Source organism: Ochotona curzoniae, unplaced genomic scaffold (genome assembly GCF_017591425.1).
Source record: "Ochotona curzoniae isolate NIBS_2020 unplaced genomic scaffold, NIBS_Ocur_1.0 contig_2486, whole genome shotgun sequence".
Lineage (NCBI taxonomy): Eukaryota > Metazoa > Chordata > Mammalia > Lagomorpha > Ochotonidae > Ochotona > Ochotona curzoniae.
In genome coordinates, this window is record NW_024465477.1 from 55546 (window position 1) to 78779 (window position 23234).

At 40.6% G+C, this 23234-nt stretch overlaps 1 long non-coding RNA gene across 1 annotated transcript; it reads left to right on the plus strand.

Annotated features, from left to right (window-relative positions):
* Window positions 1-500: 500 nt before the first annotated feature.
* Window positions 501-1101, plus strand: LOC121152588. Its single transcript, XR_005883284.1, has 2 exons — window positions 501-547; window positions 1052-1101. It is a non-coding gene; the product is annotated as an uncharacterized LOC121152588 (long non-coding RNA).
* Window positions 1102-23234: the final 22133 nt, after the last annotated feature.

Genomic DNA, 23234 nt, shown 5'->3' on the forward strand with positions numbered 1-23234 from the left:
GATAATAATTTTTCTTTTAGTCAATAGGATATTTTTTACGCCTTCCTGTGGATATGTTACAGAACTGCAAACCCATGTCAGTTTTTTGATTTCTATTGCAATCATTGTTTTTTTCTATGAGTTTTTCAACACTTCGTCAGTCATGTGACTTAGATTATACAATAACTGTCTGCTAGCAAAAAGATTTTCCATACTCATCATACTGAAAAAAGTTTTTCCCTTGTGTGAACTCTGTGATGATTGTTTAGGTCTTTTTTATGGCAAAATGCTTTCCCACACTCAATACATTCATACGGTTTTTCCCCTGTGTGGATTCTCTGATGTCTAATTTGGGATGACTTCTTACAAAAAGCTTTCCCACACTCACTACATTTATAAGGTTTTTCCCCTGTGTGAATTCTCTTATGATTAATGAGACCAGACTTCTGACAAAAAGTTTTTCCACACTCAATACATTTATAAGGTTTTTCCCCTGTGTGAATTCTCTGATGTGTAATTTGGGATGACTTTCGACAAAAAGCTTTTCCACACTCACTACATTTATAAGGTTTTTCCCCTGTGTGAATTCTCTTATGTTTAATGAGATCAGACTGCTGGAAAAAGGCTTTTCCACACTCACTACACTTATAAGGTTTTTCCCCTGTGTGAATTCTCTGATGAATGATTAGGTGTGACTTCTGACAAAAAGTTTTTCCACACTCAATACATTTATAAAGTTTTTCCCCTGTGTGGATTCTCTGATGTGTAATTTGGGATGACTTTCGACAAAAAGCTTTCCCACACTCACTACATTTATAAGGTTTTTCCCCTGTGTGAATTCTCTTATGTTTAATGAGACCAGACTGCTGGAAAAAAGCTTTTCCACACTCACTACATTTATAAGGTTTTTCCCCTGTGTGAATTCTCTGATGTTTAATGAGACCAGTCTGCTGGCAAAAAGCTTTTCCACACTGACTACATTTATAAGGTTTTTCCCCTGTGTGAATTCTCTTATGTTTAATGAGATCAGACTGCTGGAAAAAGGCTTTTCCACACTCACTACACTTATAAGGTTTTTCCCCTGTGTGAATTCTCTGATGAATGATTAGGTATGACTTCTGACAAAAAGTTTTTCCACACTCAATACATTTATAAGGTTTTTCCCCTGTGTGAATTCTCTGATGTGTAATTTGGGATGACTTTCGACAAAAAGCTTTCCCACACTCACTACATTTATAAGGTTTTTCCCCTGTGTGAATTCTCTTATGTTTAATGAGACCAGACTGCTGGAAAAAAGCTTTTCCACACTCACTACATTTATAAGGTTTTTCCCATGTGTGAATTCTCTGATGCACAATGAGACCATAATTCCAGCAAAAGGATTTTCCACACTCACTACACTTATAAGGTTTTTCCCCTGTGTGAATTCTCTTATGTTTAATGAGAACAGACTGCTGGCAAAAAGCTTTTCCACACTCACTACATTTATAAGGTTTTTCCCCTGTGTGAATTCTCTTATGTTTAATGAGATCAGACTGCTGGCAAAATGCTTTCCCACACTCAATACATTCATAAGGTTTTTCCCCTGTGTGAATTCTCTGATGCCTGATTAGGTTTGACTTCCGACCAAAAGCTTTTCCACACTCACTACATTTATAAGGTTTTTCCCCTGTGTGAATTCTCTGATGCCTGATTAGGTGTGACTTCCGACCAAAAGCTTTTCCACACTCACTACACTTATAAGGTTTTTCCCCTGTGTGGATTCTCCGATGTTTAATGAGAACTGATGGTTTGCAAAAGGCTTTTCCACACTCACTACACTTATACGGTTTTCTCCCAGTGTGAATTCTCTGATGTGTAAGGAGACCTGATTGAGCACTAAAGGCTTTTACAAGGTCATTACATTCATGTGGTTTCTCCTCATTGGGAAGAATCTTATCTCTAGTGCATTCCGACTTCTCATAAATGTTTTTTTGACATTTATTGCACACATGGAAATTTTCTGCTATATCACTTCTCTGTTTGGTGGTAAATCTAGAATTACAGCTAAAAGACTGTTTGCAGCAGCCACATATATAGTGACTTTTTGCTGTTTGTATTATGTGATTAATTTTGCAATCTCTTTTATAAATAGGACATTTCTCACTCTTGAAAAGTTCATGGAGTTTCTTTCCTGAGTGTGTTTGTTGATGCTTGCCAACATAAGGATTGCTATGGAACATTTTCTTGACGATTTGAATTGTTTCTCCTACAATCATAGGGCAATTGCATGGGTGATTGATACAAATTTTCTCACACTTAAGGAATATCTTCCTGCTGAAAGTTTTTTCTTTCCTATTGTGTTCAAAAGATTGCTTACAAGTGTACATCTTGTCATGCTGACTGAGATTTTCCCCACATTGGAGTTGGTTCTCAGGAACATTAGAGGTTTGCTTTTTCCCAAATGACATTTCATCAGGCTTCCTAGGAAAAAACACATTTGGAAATAAATTATGATGTCCTTTCTTCTCTTTTCAAAAGGTACCCCATCTTTGAGATCTTTCCTGGGACACACTTTCCACTTCCCTTCTTCTTTCTAAGTTCACCTGGTTACTTTGGAAGCAAACCTTCTCTAAGCAACTGAGTTCCAGTTTCTGTTCCTATACTAAGCTGAGGAAAGAGCCACTGAGATCTCCTGGTAACATTTTCTCTGGTGCCTGAAACAGGGCATGAAAAAGGCTTCTTATACCAGTCATGTGGCTTCACTCAGCAGGCAGAAGAATTTACCATGTTGGTATGCTTTCCTTTAAGTGTGACTGGGCCTTTAAAATGACTCGATACCACTTGGCTCTGCATAAATATGGATCCCTCCATCTTATCCACCGTCCACCACCTAGCTCTGTTTGAAACTCCAAATAGGTTGTTTTTTCAAGGGGGATGAATTGCTCTTTTCCTATCATCTCAATTACCCCTTTGGGAGTAAGGATCTGGTGCATGTTTGAAAGAAATCTGGTGGAGGAGTGACAGTCCCTGTCAGAGGCTACTTTTTGCATGACTGGAAACTCCCTAGGTGGATTCTGAATGCTGACCACCTGGCATGGTACCCAAGTGCCAAGCTCCTTTCTTATGTTTCATGTTGGTTTATCCTTAATGAAGGAGGGCTGACTCATGGCAGCCCCACAAGTATTCTGCTTGGTTTTGATCATTTGAAATAACTCATGTGGACTTTTGATGACCACCTCTACACTCCTGAGATGAAGTGAGTAAAGACCAGTTCCTTTGTTTTGTTTTGTCTCAATTCTATAAGCCATGTGGCTTTCAACATCAGAGACCTGATCAGCCATAGAATGGGAGGGGTACATTTGAAACTACACAGTAGGAGCTATTGATTGAGAGACAACCAATGGGAAATGTCTTCCCATAGGTTCTTGCTCAGACAAGGAAGAGTCATGGAACACTTAAAAACCCAAGACCCTTCTGAAAAGTGTTCATGTATCTCCTTCTTTCCACTCAACAGGTATCCCATTTCCTGCTCATTCCAAGCTGGTCCTTTTCCATTCCATCTACTTTCTACATTCACCTAATAACTCTGCAAATAAAACTTCTCTGCAAATTAAAAAATAAAAAGAAGAAAGTGTATTTCTAGTTTCTTTTTTATACAATCTCCTTTCATAGCATGTTTCAATTATGGCCAGAGCTTAAATTAACCATCTTTGGCAATGTAACTCTTTTTGAAGTTACACAACTTTTGTGATTACAACTTGCCTGAAAGTGGTTTCTTGATTTTCCTGAATAGTTCCAAGCAGCTCATTCTTTCTGGAAGGATCTGAAATGAGCAAAAAGAGTAACCATATCCATGAATTACATCTAAGTATTTCTTTTCAAATGCTCAAGTAAGATAATGATGTTTCTTGCCATTCTAGATATAACAGATTTTAATATTCAAGAAGTACACACATAAATGAGTCTTACACTTTTTCAGTTAATACATTAATACAATAAATAGGGTTTCTTTTTCCATTTTCAACTACTTGGGGTTTGTATTTTAAGTTCATGGGGTAGAACAGAAAATTTGGTACAGAAATTCAAATTAATGCTTGTGATGTATTACATCACATAACGGTTCCAGTTTTTCTTGTCTTGAAGGGATCATGTAAAAGATCAATATTTATTTCTACATTTTGTGTTTCAGGTCGATAATTTTTAACATTTAAAGGCATTGTTAGAATAGAACTGTGTATGGAGACTGTAGAGTGCCTTTGTCTCATGCATGACATAAAATACTGATTTTGAAAGAAACATTAAAAAAAATCAGCATGAATTCCAGTGAATATTTACTGAGATACATATCAACTTCCCTTCCCAGTATGTATTGCCCTACCTGGAACCTGCTGGTGTTTAGATTTTTCCACAGTCCATGGTACTGATTCTTGTTCCAATTTGAAGATCACATCAGGTTTTGTTATGTGATACCCTGTTAATTGGAAATAATAGACATTTTGTGAAATCACTATCTTGGAGCTTAAAGAAGAAAAGATTGGATCTAGAATCTGTGTCACAAAATGGCTAATACAAATCATTATCTGAAGAGTAAATATCGAGATTCTTTTTGTTTTGTTTTGCATTTTATTATTATTGCTATCATTTTATAATACAATTCCATATTCCCTTATCCCCTCCCCAAGCCTCTTTCTCCCATCTAGTTCCTTTATATCATACCTAACATATAGTTTTTTATACTCAGTCATATGTCCATCATTGCGGTCATGGACAATGGTAGAGAGTCAGAATCTTATTGTCAAGATATAGTAAACAGTTTCATTCTAAGTCCATCTTTGTCTGGAAACAGAAATGCATATCAACTGCATCCTCACATCTGGATGTTAGTCTCCATTTCATAACTACTATACATCCCCTCAAATGAAAAGTCATAATAACATCAACAATAGAAAGAAAAATAGAAATTTACAATGCCATGAAGTTAAATGACATGTTACTAGATATGACCGTCTCCATTACAAAGCTGTTATACATCCCCTTAAATGAAGAGCCACAAAAAAAAAAAAAATCAACATCAGGGAGACAAAAGAAATTAACAACACCAAGAAGTTAAACAACATAACAACATGATATGAAATGAGTAACATGTAACTGAAGAAATGAAAATCAAGAACCTTCTTAAAGAAAATGATGCCACTGCATGATCTAAGACTCATTGAATGATTTAATCAGAAGAAAGTGCTTTGAAGAGATGAAACTTACACAAAACAACAAAAGCCATGTAATATAGTTTCTGCTAATCTTTGTTGAAGTGTGTTTCCTACAGATAATAAATAGATGGGCTTTGTTTTTAATCCAGTCTACTAATCTGTGATGTTTGATTAAGCTTAAGCCATTTACATTCAGAGTTAAATATATACGGGTGGTACTTTGGTCCTGTCTTTTTAGGAATGGGTTGTTCGTTGATTCAGTCTTCTGTTGTCATTTTACTGGAATGTTCTTCCCGATTGCCTTTGGTTTTGGTAGGTGAACTCCTCTTCTCTGTCAAAAGAACATCTTGAAGTATCATTTGTAGGGCAGGTGTGAAAGAGGCAAATTCTTTTAGCTTTTCTTTACTCTGGAAGAATTTTATTTCCTTTTCAAAGATGAAAGAAAGCTTTGCAGGGTATGTTTTCCTAGGCTGACAATCTTTTTCTTTCAGAATCTGGAATATGTCACTCCATTCTCTTCTTGCCTGTAGAGTTTCCTGTGAGAGACCTCCTGTGAGCTTAATTGGCATTCCTTTACGTATCAATTGGTTTTTTTCACGTGCACATTTAAGGATCTTTTCCTTATGTTCGATTGAAGAGAGCTTGATAAACATATGTCTTGGTGAAGATCACTTTTGATCAAGCCTGTTGGGAGTTCTGTGCCCCTCCTAGATCTTGTTTCCCAAGTCTTTATCCAGATTAGGGAACTTTTCTTGATTATTACATTAAATACATTTGCAAACTCAGCTTCTCTTTCTGTACCTTCTGGGACTCCCAGAACTCTTATATTTGGCCTCTTCATAGTGTCTTTCAATTCTTGAATACTTTTTTTGGCCTGACCAAGCTCTGCTTCCAGCTTTTTCTTTGTTTCCCCCTGGTGACAAGAGATATCTTCCAATTCTGAGATTCTTTCTTATGCTAGTTTCATTCTATTTTGGAGACTTTCCACTGTACTTGTAATTTGCTCTACAGTGTTCTTAGCTTCTGTTATACCAGCCTTGATTTGCTTTACTGCTTCCTTCAATTCTTTGAACTCTTGCATGAGCTTCTCATTTTTGACCAGAATCTTTAAAATGAGTCATGGATTCTGTGTCCCCATTTTCTCGATGTCTTCCTCAGTTAACACTGAGGTTGGCAAAGGGTTTTGCTCCTTTGCAGGGGAGTTTTCGGTAATATTCATTGTGCCTTTGTATCTTCTTTTGCTCTTGATCATTGTACTTTTGGCTAGCAGAGTCTTCTTCTTGGGGCAGGTTTCTAAGCTGTGTCACTCAGGGGTCTATAATGCGATTTTACTTATTGCAGTTGGTACACAACTTTTTGCTTACAGCCACTTATGCCACAACCTCCAGCAAGTTCCAGGTCTGGGTTCTTATGTCAGATTTCCACTGTGGTCTTCACAGCCCCAGCTCCTGGCTCACCACTCTCCACCTCCTGTGATACTATGCTGAGGCTGCACTGTTCTCTCTGCAACCTTTCTCCCACTTCTGGTTGGAGCAGGTCCCAGGATTAAAGAGACACCAGGTGTCTTATCTAGTTAGGTTGTTGGTGGTGCTGATCTTGTAGGAATAGGTCTGGTTGCCACACAGAACTATTTTGACCCAAAAGATGCCACAGTCAGTATTATTTTCCTGCTGGACCTCAGCAAGTTCTTGCAACTCCAGAATATGCACAGTTCACTGTTGTCTCCTGCAGTCCCAAAGCTATTGCCACAGTGCGCAAATGGCGCCTCTCATACCACCACTGCAGTCCTTCATCTGCTGGCTGTCAGATCCGAGGGCTACCCAGACTTGCCCCAGGTGTAACCTGTAGAATGCCAGATTGTTTCAGTTCATGGAGTCAGAAATGAGCTCACTCCCTGCTCAGAGTCTGCTCCATCCTTTCCGTTTCCCTTTCCTCCTTACGCAAAATGGCACCCAATTCAGCTCTAGGGGGCTGACTGGGCTATGAAATCTACTCTGTTCTCGCACTGCCCCTCTGAGATTTTCTGCTCTGTCTCTGCTCCTGGTCAAATCAAACGGATCAGCAGGATGGATAGTTCTTTGTCTGGATTCACCTTCCAAGCTCACAGTGCAAGTCCCTTCCCACTTGGTTGCTGGTGGAGTTCCAATTGCTGTGCTGGAGTATCAGTAACTGCAATACCACACTGCTGTGCCCGCTGCTTTCCTGTGTCTTTCAGTCTCCAGGCACCGCTCTGCTGTTGTTCTGTTCTTTTCCTATTTCCTGAAATATGTCCTCTCTACTTCATCCTGATTAAATGCTTCTCTGTTCATTTAAGCATGTCCTTACTCTATTCCACCATCTTGATTCTCCCATACTAAGATTCCTTAAAGCCTCAAATACTAGTCCTACTAGGTACTAAACTTCATAAATTCTTAATTTGTCAAGTATAAAGAAATTATTCTGGTTGGGCATGACAAAATTTCACTCACCCACAGACAGCAGATTGCTATATGTCTCAATCATTACATCCCTGTACAGGGTCCTCTGAGTATTGTCCATGTTCTGCCATTCCTCCTGGGTAATGTCCACAGCCACATCTTCAAATGACACCAACACCTGGAACGCACATGTCTCCTCAGTTCTGGATCACTCAATAGAAAGACTGACAGTACATTCTTCTAAGTATGTTTGATTTGCAGCCTCTATTCATGCAGCTTAATTTATAATCTATATGGCATTATAGGGTAAAAGGAAAATGAAAATACTCATTCTGCATTAATTTTGCAATTCTAAAACTGCAATAGACTATTTCTTATTATTCTGTAGCAAATTCTTTCCTCTAATGACTCTGAGTTTGATTAAATGTTGAATGCATAGTTAGAATAAACTGCAAGTAGAAGATATCACTCTCAGTTTGTCCCTGTTATTGCCACTCTGCTTTTTCAATTCAATTAAAATAAATAAGCATTTTAACATTGAGCAAAAATATAAACTCAGTGTCTGTAATAGTAAGCTGAGTGTTTTCTAACTGGCATGTTCCGCCATATTTTCTTTCTGTAGAATTTCGTCTTATCAGAATGGTATACTGGGGGCTTCTCTACTGATTTCTCATCTACGAAGCAGGGGAAAGTTTTCTGGATCATTCACTTAAGGCAGAGGCTTAGGAAGTAAGTCCGTTCTCTGTGGAAAGCCATATATTAAGAACAGAATCTGTATCCATGGATGTCTCACATTCAGTCTTCTGAGGGAAATGACTAAAACTTCAGCTCAGGATTACTATTCTTTGCATGTTTAATTTGCATCTTCTAAAGGCACAGATTAAATTACAGTCTATTTGGCAACATAAAGTAAACACAAAATATCTTGTCCTACAGTTTATTTGAAATTCTGAAGTTACAATGGAATTCCTTTATCATTCTGTACGATTATTTCCTCTAATAATTATAAAATGAGTTCACTGTGTAATCTGTAGATATAAATATGAGCATCGAGCTAAATAACATAGTAGATAAGAAAGACACATGTTTAATACTGGATAGGATAGTGAGAACATTTTTGAATAATTCATGATATTTTTCTCAAACAAGCTGATACTTAAAAAATATAAAGTGACATTAATAAAATTCAATTTTCTTGTTGGGAGCTATATATTATAGCCATACTGAAGCCATTTTGAATATAGATCTAGGTCAGTGGAAAGCCCCAGCTAACAAAGTGCAAGAGAAACCAGGTCTTAAGACACCCTATGGTTTACGAGTCTTCTAGCAACCTACCCTGCTCTGACCATTCTTGGTGCTCATGACAGGATGTTGGCTTATGCCCTACCTGCTAGCATCCTCCTATGAGCATAAGGGGCTTTGGAAAATAGCTACCCAGAAAAGAGTTGTGAAACAATGCCCACCTCTTGCGAGCATAAGTGGCTTTTAGAGATAGCGACCCAGAAAGAGCTGTGAAACCATACCCTGGACCCTACTTCCTCTTTCCCCTCACCCATAGGTCCTGTTTTGCAGAGTATAAAGGCTTGTGTGTGAAAAATAAAATTGGTCAGCTTGATCAGACATACTGTCTTGCTGTCCGTTTCTTGTGTCTCTTGTCCCCCATTCTTTCCTAAGTTGGCTGCAATCCAGTTGACTGTCCTGCTGGATGGGATATTTTCTTATTTTAACTTGAAAAATGAAATATTGGAAAAAAATTTTACATTAAATTTGCACAAATGGGTGAATAATTCCTACAGCTTACTCTGGATTTAAATACATATGTGATTTTTTTTTTTTACTTTGGAATATGTCTATATTAAAATCTTTTCTGCTTTCTATTTGTTTTACATTTTATGAAAAAAATATTTAAATTCAGCTAAAATTTTAAATGCAGTGAACTTCAACCTTAGTAGGGAAACAAATTACAACCTTATTCAGAACTACCTTCTTGTAACAAGTAAGTTAGTCTCAGCCAGTCACAGGCTGTCAATTGTTCAGAAAATATACATACAAGGCAAACACCAAGCTGCTATAAATCAATATGCTTCTGTGCTTTGGAAGCCCCTTAAAATTAACCAGTTATCTCTTGTTTTCTAGCTACTTGTTTATTTTTAAAATTTATTTATTTATTCATTTATTTGTTTATTTTAATATCATGCTTCACCATTTGTTTGAGAAGACTGCATTTGCACCAATATTGATAAACACAGGTGTTTCTTCCTTTTGCTTTTGTTGCTTGATTCTTCAAGGTACCCTATATAATAGAATATGGGATATTTATATATCTGTAACTAGCATATTTTACTTAACACCTTACCCTCTAGTTACACTCATTTTCATGCAATCCACAAAATTTTATTTTCATAGCTGAATAGTCTATTGTACATATGCAATTTCTTTATTCCTTCATCTAAAGATGGACACCTCAGATCATTCCTTATATTCTGTATTATGAACACTGCTACAGTAAACAAGATGGCTACAGATATCTCTTTTATACAATGTGTTCATACTTTTAGGGCATACAGCATAACCATTTCAGAAATTTTATACAGTGACTGAATTAATTTATCACCCATCAACATTGTATAAAAGTTTTCATTTTCCATATATTCACCAGCATTTGTAACCCTTTCTTCTAAGTAATAATAATCATTTGGTCATGGTTGGGGTGATATTTCATTGCGATTTTGATTTACATTTCCCTAACGGTAACTTTTTAAGAACTACCTACTGAAATCTCTAGCTCACTCACTCTCTTTCATCTTTTCTCCGTAAATCTACATTTTAAATAAAAACCAAAGCATATGAAGCAGGAGCCAGCCCTTTGCTTTAGCAGATAAAGAAACTGACATACTACATGGGCATTGGTTCATATCCTGGTTGCTCCACTTCTGACCCAACTCCCCGATAGCAGGCCTAGAAAGGAAGTGGAGGATGGCTCAAACACTTGGGTTCCTGTAACCAAGTTGTAGACCTGGACAAAATTCCTGGCTCATGATTTAAGACTTGCTCATGTCTGGACATTCTGTTTATTTGAGGAGTGAACAAACAGATGGGAGATCTCTCTCCACCTCTCTCTCTTTCTTGGTAACTCTGCTTTTCAAACTAATAAATCTGAAAGAAAGGAAAAGGAGAAGGAAAAGGAAAAGAAAGAAGGAAGAAGGAAGAAAGGAAGAGAGGAAGGAAGGAAGGAAGAAAGGAAGGAAGGAAAGAAAGAAAGAAAGAAAGAAAGAAAGAAAGAAAGAAAGAAAGAAAGAAAGAAAGAAAGAAAGGAAGGAAGGAAAGAAGGAAGGAAGGAAGGAAGAAAGAAAGAAAGAAAGAAAGAAAGAAAGAAAGAAAGAAAGAAAGAAAGAAAGAAAGAAAGGAAGAAAGAAAGAAAGAAAGAAAGAAAGAAAAAAAAGAAAGAAAGAAAGAAAGAAAGAAAGAAAGAAAGAAAGAAAGAAAAGAAAGAAAGAAAGAAAGAAGGAAGAAGGAAGGAAAGAAGGAAGGAAGGAAGGAAGGAAGGAAGGAAGGAAGGAAGGAGAACACCCTGCAAAAGGAAACAGCATTGTGGCATATCAGGTTAAGCTACCACCTTCCCCATTTCCAATTTAGCTTTAAGCTAATGTGCAGTGGAAACAGCAGAAGATGGCTCAAGCACTAGATTCATCTAGAGACACAGTACGACCTCCTGGTTCTTCTCTTTGACACAGTCCAGCCCTGACCACTATGAACATTTGGAAAATCAATCAGCAGATAGCAGACATGTCTTAAATCAGTTTTTAAAATAAATAAAAACCTCCAAATGCTACTAGGCACCATACCAATTCAGCAATTCCAAAAAAGCAAAATTGAAAACTTGATAACTATTTTTATATTTGGAAACTCTTACTACTCCCAAATGTTGAGTGCTTATTTTAAGGTTGGTATTGATTGATTTTCATTATATCATCTGTAAGATCAATAAACACCATTTCAAACTTGACATCCCACAATAATTAATAAATTCTTAGTTTCAATTTGAATCATGTAATAAATATGTCTTAGTTTTATCATCAGAAAACTTGGAGGGAAAGTTTGAATCAGATTTAGCTCTCCAATGTATAGTTATGCCAATCTTACCTTCTTTCTCCAATATTTATTCCTTTGTTTCAGTTTAAGAAAACCATCATTAAGCTCCTACAACACAATGTAAAACAGAGTCATAAACATATAACTTACTGAAAGTGTGTTTCTGTTCTCTAGACTTGGAAGCATGTAGTGGGTTTCAGGGATACACCTGGAAGAAAAGGTGGATAGAGGGAGTTACCAATTGGTTTTGCTTTCCCAAGTTTCCTTATTACTTCCTGTTGTGTAAGTAATGTCAAAACAAGAACCAGACACAACCGCTAGAAAAACAAAGACAATCAACTTTCCTAGGCATGAATAGTGCATTACAGATGACAACTGCCACGAAGGCTTCCTAGAAACAGCATAAACAAGTTCAATAATTGGCAGTGATTAAACTCAAGTTATTTCTAGGTTAAAGCAAATGTCCTATATTTACTTAAAAATTTTAAAAAATATGTTACTGCCAAGCACTAAGTTATTTTTTTTTCAACAACTACTGTTCAAATTACAACATACCATAAAAAACATATTGTCACTAAAATTGATGCTACTCAAAAATGATTGGGGGTATTAAGCATTTGTCCATTTCTACAGATGAGCTGCATAGGACTCCATATGAGGACTTCCGTTAGAACATTTATTGTTGTTAATACTTAAAACTCTGTGGAAGGCAGACATTTTTAATTAGAGTAATTGTATTTGCACTTATACAGGAAAAATTGATATAATACATATTTATTCTATACAGCTTTCTAGTAAGTGCTCCAACTGAAACTTCCTAAGACTTCAATGACATTTCCCAGCTCTTAAACCTTCAATGACACTTGACTTTGCCGTTTTATTTGCCTTATCCCACAGGACATTCATAAATATGACAGCAACATAGTTTGAAATGTATTTTTACTTTACCTCATTAAATAGTTACATTGTAGCAACAGCCAAAGAAAACCATCAGACTCAGAGGATTGATGTCATGATACAGGAGGTTGGGCTGCTGTTTGGGATAGATCACATCTGATACCCAATTGCATTGTTTAAGTCTACTGGCTATTCCACACAGTATCCTGCTATTGTGCCTGGAACACAGTGGGTGGCATACTAAATGGGTTATTTGCATGCCTAAATGATTCCTGTTGCTGGAATAAGCATTGCATAGCCCTCAACCATCTGATGGAATATCTCTCTCCTCTCTGCAATCTACCTTTCAAATAAATATTGTATTAATAAAAGTGATTAAAAAGAAATATACTGTATCTAAAACTACATATTTTAGGTTGATTTGTGAGGAATAAGGAATTAAATTTCAAATTCCATTAAATAGAACTTCACAAAGACATTTCTATAACTCGTTTTTTCAGGTATTTGGTTTGATTTATTCATAATAAGGATTTTACTAGTAGTAGTAAAATGGTTTCTATATTTTTAAACACTTGAAAATGGGACTGGTGTGGCTAAAGTCCTCGCCTTACATGTGCTGGGATCCCATACCACAGCTGGTTTGTGTACCATCCAGCCAGTTCTTGTCCCATCCAGCTTCCTGCTTGTGGCCTCAGAAAGTAGTCGAGGATGGCCTAAAGCCTCAGGACCCTGTACCTGCATGGGAGAATCAGAAGAAACTCCTGTACCTTTGGATGGGCTCAGCTCCTACCATTGAGGCCACTTGGGGAGTGAACTAATGCATGGAAAGTCTTCCTCTATGTCTCTCCTCTTCTCTTTATATCTGGCTTTCCAATAAAATTAAAGTTTTAAATACTTGAAAACTGATTCATGCTAAAATCTGAGGCACTTTTACCTGTCAGTAATGGATAACATCCTAAGTAAAAAAAAAAAAAAAAAGCATTATAAATTAATTGTATTCACACAATCCAAAGTATTTAAAAAGGATTTGCAGAGAAGAGACAAAGACAAAGGTCCCGATCTCCGCTGATTCACTCTCCAAGTGGCTGAAATGGCTGGAGCTGAACTGATCTGAAGCCAGAAGCTTCTTTCTGGTCTCTCACGCAGGTGCACGTTCCCAAGGCTTTGGGCCATTCTCTACTACTTTCCCAGCTCACAAGCAGGGAGCTGGATGGGAAGTGGAGCATCTGGGACATTAATCAGTACCCATATGTGATTCAGGTATATCCAAGGGTTTAGCCACTAGGCTACAGCACCAGGCCCACTAGAACTCCACTGGCAGCTCCTCCAACTTGCACCAGGAGCCGGGGCTATCTGCAACCAACTATGCTGCAGCACCAACCAACAGGAGCTGGAACTGCGGGCAGGCTGAATGTCCCAGGCTGAAGCATCCATTGGTTGATGCCGAGGCAAGGCAAGTTATGCCATTCTGGGGTGGAAAGGCAGTGACTATGAGGCTTGGGAACGGTGGGCTGACAGGACCTGGGTCAACTGGCCTGGGTCCTTGGACCCATTTGTGTGTTGGGTGCTGGGTCTGTGAACCCCTAGGGGCCTGCAGTTTAGGTGGGACCAGCATCAGTGTCCTTAAGCTCACCTGCGTGGTGGGTACCTGGTTGAGTGGTGTTCAAGTAACCTGGTCAGGTCCTTGAGCCTGCATGCACAGTGGGTGCTGGGTCCTTGAGCCTCAGGGACAGGAGGTTAGTGAGGTCGAGGTAGTCTAGACCAATCCTTCTTGAGCCCACATGTGGGAAATGCTGGGTTCATGAGTACTGGGGAGGGGAGGTCCAGTGAGATCTGGATCACCTTGGACCCACCTGCATGGTGAGTGCCGGGTCTGTGAGCTCCAGGGACAGGGTTCCAGTGCTGTCAGTGTTGCATAGCCTAGGTCCTTAGGCCTTCTTGCAAAATGTGTGCAGGGTCAGGTGGAGGGCAGGACTGTGTTCTAGGTCCTTGAATCTGCTTGTACACTGGCTGCCGGGTCTTGGGTCTTGGAGGCAGGGGGTCCAGTGCGGCTCAGATCACATGACTCATCTCTTGGGACCCGCCTGCATGGTGGATGCTGCTCATGTGAGCCCCTGGGGCATGGGATCCAGTGCATGCCAAGTCTCCTGGTCTGGCTCTTTGAACCTGACTCATATTCTTTCTTAGAAATAAGTAACTTTTATGGGCCTGTTTCAGTAACCTAGTGGCTAAAGTCCTCATCTTGCACATGCCAGGATCCAATATTGGTGCTAGCCCATGTCCTGGCAGCCCTGCTTCCCACCCAGCTCCCTGCTTGTGTCCTGAGAAAGCAGGTCCAGGATGGCCCAGGACCTTGTGATCCTACACCTGTGTGGGAGACCCACAAGAAGCTCCTGGATCCTGGCTTCAGATTGGTTCAATTCTGGCCATTGCAGCCAGTTGGAGAGAAATCAGTGGGTGGTAGATCTTCCTCTCTGTCTTTTCTCCTCTCTGTATATCTGAATTTCCAATAAAAATAAATTAAAAGATAAGTAAAGCTTATTTTTGATGATATTTACATACTTGAGAGGGATGCATGCCCATGAAGACAACCAATTACAGTGGGGAGGTTGAGGAATGGAAGAAAGTAGATGAGATAGCTCTTTGGATGACACTGGGTGGCCTTGCCTCATTCCTGGGTAGCTGTTATTGGATTGCCACAATAGCTGATTTTCAGTATATTCAAACACTTGAGGCTATAGATGAACTCACTATAAATTAACACAGGATCCCATCTACTGTGCCAGTTTATCTGGCATGCTCTGTATTCTTTCTTGTGTTTCAGAAACCTGTACTAACAAGTCTTGTCTATCTCCTTCTGTATCCAGCCCTATGTGCCTCTGGCTATGCCTGCTTTTCTGTATCTCGGAACTAGCTCATGGCACTGTAATTAATCTACAGTTTGAACACCTCACATGACTAGGACCCATATTCATCCTTGCATTTACCCATTTTAAAAATCTTTCCTTTAAACCACATCATTGAAGTCAATTGTCCTTGTGCCTACAGCATAAACCAGATGCTTGTAAAGAATCATTATTCACTCTGTTCAATAAGCAGTATTTTTAGATATTTTATACTTTTGGAAAAATTTCTATCTATTCATTACTTTATTGTAAGGACTGAATGGGACAGTGGCCACTAAGACAGATGTTTCACCTTAAATACCTGCTGCTCCTAGGCCTTGAACACCTTAGGGTGTCATAACTGTGAGCTTCATGCCCTTTAGGTTTAAATTGAATTCTATGCCAATCCTCTGTACTTTATGACATGGTACCTGACAGCTCTATTCACCAATGCCCTGTGGTACTTAGCCCCGTTGTCCACTTACATCTGCATCTGCCAAGCCTGTGGCCCTACACTCCTAATGCCCACCTCTATACCTTCCCATTATGATTTCACTCACCTCTTCCTTTGTCTGTCCCTCACTGCACTCTCCTTCCCCATCTCTTATTTTTATTTCTTCCCCACCCATCATGCACTCACTAGGACAGGGCTAAAAATAATTAAGAAAAAAAAAAAAGCTGTTACTTACAAATTTGTTCAGTAACTTGCTGTAAGAGAGACCTCCAAAAACAATGGATATTCAACTAAAGGTCTTTACAGAGTTTAAATTTTAAGCAAGATATTTTCTTTTTTAAAGAACAGATTTATTCATTTTTATTGGAAACTCAGATACGCAGAAAAAAGGAGACAGAGAGGAAAATCTTCTGAATATAAACTTAATACCTAGCCTCTTGTACACTATGAACAGTATTTGTGCATAATTAAATATAGCACTGAAAGCATTCTCTAAAAAATACAATGTTTTCCTACAGCAAGAACCAGAATGGGTTGAAGGCCAGTTAAGAAAGGCCACTGTTCCTACAAGGACAGGGGGCAAACTGGCACATGGTATGCATGAAAGCTGGTACTTGGAGGGGTTCTGGTGGAGGAACCTGGACAACTCCTCTGGCAGGACACAGACGCTGCAGGTCAGTGCAAGAAGTGCAACAGCCAAGAGGTCATGGAAAGTGTTCCACTGGCACACATTTGGCATGGGTCGGGGGCAGACCAGGCTGAATCTGTTCACCTCATCCACTGGTAAATCCGAACGCCAGAACAGAGTGCGGGCCGAACCAGGTTCAGTCGTGACAAAAGCAGTACACAACACGGAATGCCAAGGTGGGGTTGCCTGAGCCGGATGTGTCCGCAGCACCCAACCAGAACATGTGAGAATCTGAAAGAGAGGGAGCAGAGCTGGCAGTGGAATAAGGGGTGGTTCCCTAGCTGAAAGGCAACTCCCACTGGGGAGCATGAGCTGGGTAGGGGGTAGACCAGACCAGGCAGGGCCACAGCACCTGCGCACCTCATGTGGATCAGATTGGGGGGAAAACCAGGCTGGGCTGATTATTCCAACTGGTGCAATCTACAATTAGAGTGAATGAGGGTTTTGGGGGCTCGGGCACAGCATCGGCTAGCGGGGGCTAGTCATGTCAAGTTGAACCACAGGGCCACCTGGAGAGGGCATAATTGGAGAGTTGGAGCAACCTGGGAGGGAAATAGTGGGCTCCTCCCCCTTGGGTTACCACCCACCCATGGAAGGGCACAGGAACTAGTATGGGGGCTGGGGTGGCTAGATAGACAACATCCGTGAGGGCTGGTTGGATGAGATGGTTAGATGGAATTAGGTCACAATACTCATTGACATGTATGTGAGCAGAAGGGAATGTGGGACAGACTGGACTAGTCTGCCATACATACTGGCAAGCCAGGGTAGGAGGTGGGCCTGGTTGAGGTTACTGTGGGTCGCTCCAACTGGGCTGCAGCTCCCACTGGTATGTGTGAGGGCCAAGTGTGTGCAGGCCAGAACCAGGTTGGACTGCAACACCTATTGGTTCCAGTGGAAGGCATGGATGGAGACAGAACCAACCCAGCAACTGCAACCACCAACTGATCAGGGCAATGGACTGTGCCAGGACCTATGCTTGCTAGAACACGCAGGAATCTGGACTGGGGATACCTCAAAACTCCTTTGGGGATCTCGCCAGTCGTGATACTGGATGCAGAGCTCTAACCAAGAAAAGACAGAACAAGTCAATAGGCAACCTTAGCTATTTGTCGGCAGCAAAATACTGGGCAAATGGAGACTCTATGAGGGACTGTGTCAATCAGTGGATTCTTCAATGACCTCATCGTGCTTGGAGTGGCAAGACTGATAGCGACCCATGAATGGTGAACTATCAAAACCACTTGAACGATAATTTCAGAACAAGCCCCACATCCGGGAATTGGGCTGGGTGGGAAACTGGGTGGGGCTTTTCCCTCAATATCCCCCTTTACCTCAGATATATGAAGGAAGCGGTATGGAAATGGTGGTCTTATCTACTTCCCTGTAGCCCTTGAACCTTTTTTACCCTAATTACCTATGTAAAGATCGTCAAAATACAATAAAAACATATATATTTTAAAAAATGCAATGTTTATATCAAGGATAAACTGGTACAGAATTAAAATACAATCAATTGTTAAATTGTTTCAATGTATGAGATGAACCCATGTTCTCTGTTAGTTAATATATTAAGATGCAAAATAATTACAAACATGGAAATGTGTTAATGAGGAAGATTGTAAAAAAAAAATTTGTGATATAATTGATTATACTTTTTTCTACCATTTGCAACATTTTCTAAACATTTATCATTGATACATGTGATAGAAATCTGATCCTCTGTTAAAGCAAGTTTTAAAATACATGTTGTTGTAACATCTTTTAAATGGTTAAAAGGCTTTTACCTAATTAATAACACAACTTTCCACCTAGCTCTTGTAAACTCTAGCTCTGATACATTGTCTCAAAATATGAGACATGTGAATGTACTACCTCTTATCCGCAAGTGCTTTTTTTAAAAAAAGATTTATTTTTATTATTTTTTTATTGGAAAGGCGGATATACAGAGAGGAGAGACAGAGAGGAAGATCTTCCATCCGATGATTCACTCCCAAAGTGATCGCAACGGCCGATGCTATGCCAAAGCCAGGAGCTTCCTCCGGGTCTCCAAAGCGGGTGCAGGGTCCCAAAGCCTTGGGCCATCCTCGACTGCTTTCCTGGGCCACAGGCAGGGAGCTGGAAGGGAAGCAGGGCTGCTGGGATAGAACCGGTGCCCATATGGGATCCTGGGTGTGCAAGGTGAGGACTTTAACCACTGTGCCACCACGCTGGGCCCTATCCAAGTGCTTTTTATGTAAAAGTAATCTTTGTGGTTTCTGCCTTTCAAGAGCTTTTCATTGCTTAAGATCAGCAAATGGCCCGACATGGTAGCCAAACAGCAGAATTTCTTTTAGGCGCTGGTTCTAATCCCAGATGCTCCACTTCCCATTCAGCTCCCTGCTTGAGGCCTACTGTGGCCCAACGAACCTTTAAAAAAGAATTTATTTCCTAAATTAATCAGGTACACACACTTAGCATACCATTATAAAAATGTACTCCTTGAAGGAAGACTTTATTTCTGAAAAGTGATGTGAACATTGGCCGTAAGACCCCAGCCATTTTGGAATCAACACAATTTTAAATATCTGCTTCCTCTAAATCTCAGCTTCCTTCAGAATCATATGCCCTTTGGGTTCAAATTTTGTTGTCTGCCAATTCATTGCAATTTCATAATCTTATTCCCACCAATCCACTGTAACCTCATGGCACCCATTCCTGAAGGCCCTATCTGTCAATCCACTGCAGCTCCTCTCTAGTCCTTGCTCACCAAAGTAAATACCAATTCCCCCTGGCCCCAACAGTTCTATCCACCAACCCCTTGTGGCTGGCCCACTTACATCCCTTTCTAGCAATCCTTCAAGGCTCCCTGACACCTGCCCTCAGCCGTGATGGCATACTCCCACATGCTTGCCATGCTTCTTCTTGCTCTCTCCCTCTAATCTATTTCCCCTGGAGCCCATTCCTGCCACTATGGCAGAAGATGTCTTAGTTCCCTCTTTCTGCCTCTACACTTGTCCCCATGGCCATTTTCCCTGTTGCAATAAAACCTGCATGGCTTGCTACATCTGGTGTTTTGGCTTGTGGCAGCAAACAGAAAGGATCTTATATTGAATGAAATGATACTGGAAAGGGCTAAAATATTTCTTTTCATATTTGGAACTTGACACAGAAGATCCTCAAACAGGCATTTGTTGAAGGAGCACTAATTGCAAAACAGAGCAAGGAACTGTGCTTCAAACAATTAGAACCCACTGTTCATCAGTTGAGCATCTTGCATTGTGTAGCAATGAGCTCCATCCCTTAAATCATTCAGTGACAGGACAATCTAACACATCACAAATGATTTGGATACACATCAATTAATGGATTTGAAAGCCTCTTGTATCTATCTCTAATCTTGGGTTCCATGATGAAACTGACAAAAATTAGGAAGAGGACAAACAGAAGGAAAAGAGACTTGCATAAATGAGTGAAACTCCAATACTCAGAAAAAACAATTTCAGAAAAAAAAATTGCAAGTGTAACTGCTTTGTTATTGGACAAGAGGTTCTTAACTGCCAGCACGTAGTAGACATGGGAGTCTGAATTACAGATGTGGTGGATGAAAAGGGTTGTCAGAGACTGTAGCATTTACCAACTGTTTGATCTCTACTGTTTCTTGCTGAGCCTGGTCTTATTTCTAAATTGAGATTCAGCTCAGAAGAGATTCAGACTGAAGAGCCGGCCAGAAAATTGTGCTAGTCATTCTGACTGTTTTCTAAGCTGCTTCCTAAAAAAAAAAAAAAACAAATTTAACATTTTGCCAACCTCATTCCTGAATAGTAAAAGCAATGTCACTGTCTCCCAAAGCAAAAGACAAAACGTGGATATGGCCCTTGTCAGTGCAGAATGGAGTTCAGAATGATGGAAGGCTGACAGGGTCCTTTATAGTCTTTCCACATGGTCACATCAAGAATCTAAATTAGTTGCCAATGCCTGTACTTGGAGCACTCCAATAGATGATCCCTCCAGAAAACCTCTCTCCAGATCTCTCACTACGTGTCTTTCCGCTTTCCCAGTCTCTTCCCTTTAGTCATAAATAATTCATTTGTAGAATATAAGAACTGGGATGGAAATATAGGTGAAGAGAGGAATTGTAAAACCAGAACTACATAGCACATGTTAACAGGGAACCACAAGACAGTTTGCATTTCTCTGCCCGTTTAAAATTCCAGCTTTATTTTGTATATTAGTAAACATGATGAGGTTACACATTATAGAGTATGTTATCACATACCATATTCTTTATACATATGGATTCCCTGGTTTTTACTCATCTTAGAAGTTATGCACTATCATTTCTACTTAACAAATTAGGAATTCATTCTCAGACAAACTATACATCTTACCAAAAGTCTTACATTCCATAAGCAGTAGAACCAGGATTCAAACACAGATTTTTTTTTCTCTGATTCCATATCCAGATCTGATTATCACTACAGCACAGTCTCAAAGAGTCAGAGACTTCCTACTAACAAAGACCTAGTAAGCTGTCACCCTAAGTTAACCACAGGCCATCTTGTTACAAGGAGACCCTTTCAAAATATTCAGAGACATTTTAACATTTTAAGCTGTCACAAATAGGCAGGTGCTACTGGTATCTAGTGAGTGAAGGCCAACCATGTCCCAAACATACTATAATCCACAGAAGAGACTGCACAATGAAAGATTAGCAACTCTAAAGCATTAATAATGCCAAAGCTAGGAATCTTTGTGGTGGATGCCAGGTCAGGATCGTCTCCATGCTTGGAGCCCTGATTCCAGCCACCATGTCCATGTGGTGACCTGTCCCTGGGCCTGCCCAAACTCCAGAGACTGGTCCCTTCATGGTGAGTACACAGAAGGGGAAAGTTTGGAGGGCTGGGCTGGTCCAGGGCCCAACCCACCACCAACAGGGTGTGGTGGATGGGATTGGAGAGGAGGAGAGTTTGGGACCTGGGAATTTAAACTTCCAGCAGCCTTAGGGCTGCTGGTGGGTGCCAAGCCAGGATCATCTCCATGGTCAGAGTCCCATTCCATGGTCAGAGTCCCATTCCAGCCACCACATCCACGTGGTGACCTGTCATTTGACGCCAGGGTCTGCCTGCTGGCCGGAGGGATGGCCTGCTCTGGGGTTTGGGCTCTGAATTGCTGCTTAGGTATCTGCATGTCAAGCCCACTATACATCTAGGATGTCAATCAATGCTAAAGACTCCCAATGACAGAAAAACTTTTCCTTTGATGATTAGAGAGGTTAATGATTATTAGGTTGGAGGAGAGGGACCAAATGATCTTTATGGATAAGACTGATATACCAAACTCCTTTAAATACTGTGTGGCACTTGTAATCACTAAGCACCTGTCCATGAAAAAACCAAGACTTATCTAGCAGGATCATATCCTATTACCTGACATGTTGATGGATCAGGAAATTGGTCATATTAGTTAGGGCCATGAAATTAAGTGGCACATGAACAAACCAAATTCGGGGGTAGATTCTGTGGGGGATGTGTGGGTCAAACCCCATGGAAATACTAGACACACTGGTTACCTCAAGAGTTGAAGGGGTCTGGGCCTGGTGCTGTGGGCTAGCAGCTAAAGTTCTTGCCTTGAATGCACTGTGACCAAGGAGCCTGCCATCACTCACAGGTAAAGGAACCCACAACAGTTTGAAATAGTCAAGGCAGTGGCACCCGAATGTGCATCCTGAATAGGGTGTGGGCTGTGCTGGGCTGCAACATTCACTAGCTCATACAAGGCCAAACAAAAGACTAGACTATGCTGGACACTGGCCTAAAACACACGGCATGTATGAGAACTGGGTCCTGGAGTGGGTCAAGTGGAGAAACTTGGGAAACTCCCCTGGCAGGTCATAGCTCCCGCTGGTGAACAAATGGTCTAGACCTGGAGGTTATGCAAGCTGGGCAAAGTAACTCTAATTACTGGCTAATGTGTGGATTGATAATGGAATGGGGTGGACTGGGCAGGACTTAGCAAACCCTAGCCCAGAAGCAAAATTAGAAATCAGGATGGAGCACAGGTCATGCCAAGTTAGGCTCTTGCACCAACTGGTCTGCATGAGCCAGGGACACTAAGCCATAGTATGTAAGGCAAGGGCCGGGAAAGGTGAGGGGCTGTGCCAAGCTGTGTCAGAGCAACCACTGGCATGCATGTGATCTATGGCTGGTAACAGGCCTGGTTGGGGAGCTAAGGGAACATGATAGCTGGGTGGAGGTTCCCACCAGGGAGCACGGGGCTGGAATGGGGGCTGCATTCTGATCAGGATACGGTTATAGTCTCAGCACAACTGTGGCCTGGGACTGGATGCACCAAGCTGGGCTGGACTCCAACACCATCTGGTGCTCTGCAGGACCAGGGTGGATGTTGCACAGACTAGGCTAGGTCTCTGTCCCTACTGAGCCATGTGTGATCTGTATGTGGGAATGGATGAGCCATGGCTGGGCTGAAATATCCAACAGTAACACCCAGATTGGGCTGAATGCCAGTCAGGACAAGCCACTGTTCCTGCTAGGACAGGAGGTGGACTGAGTAGGACTGGCTCATGGACCCCCTGGTATGCACAAAATCTGACATTGGGAGGGGTTCTGATGGAGGAGCCTGGGCAACTCCTCT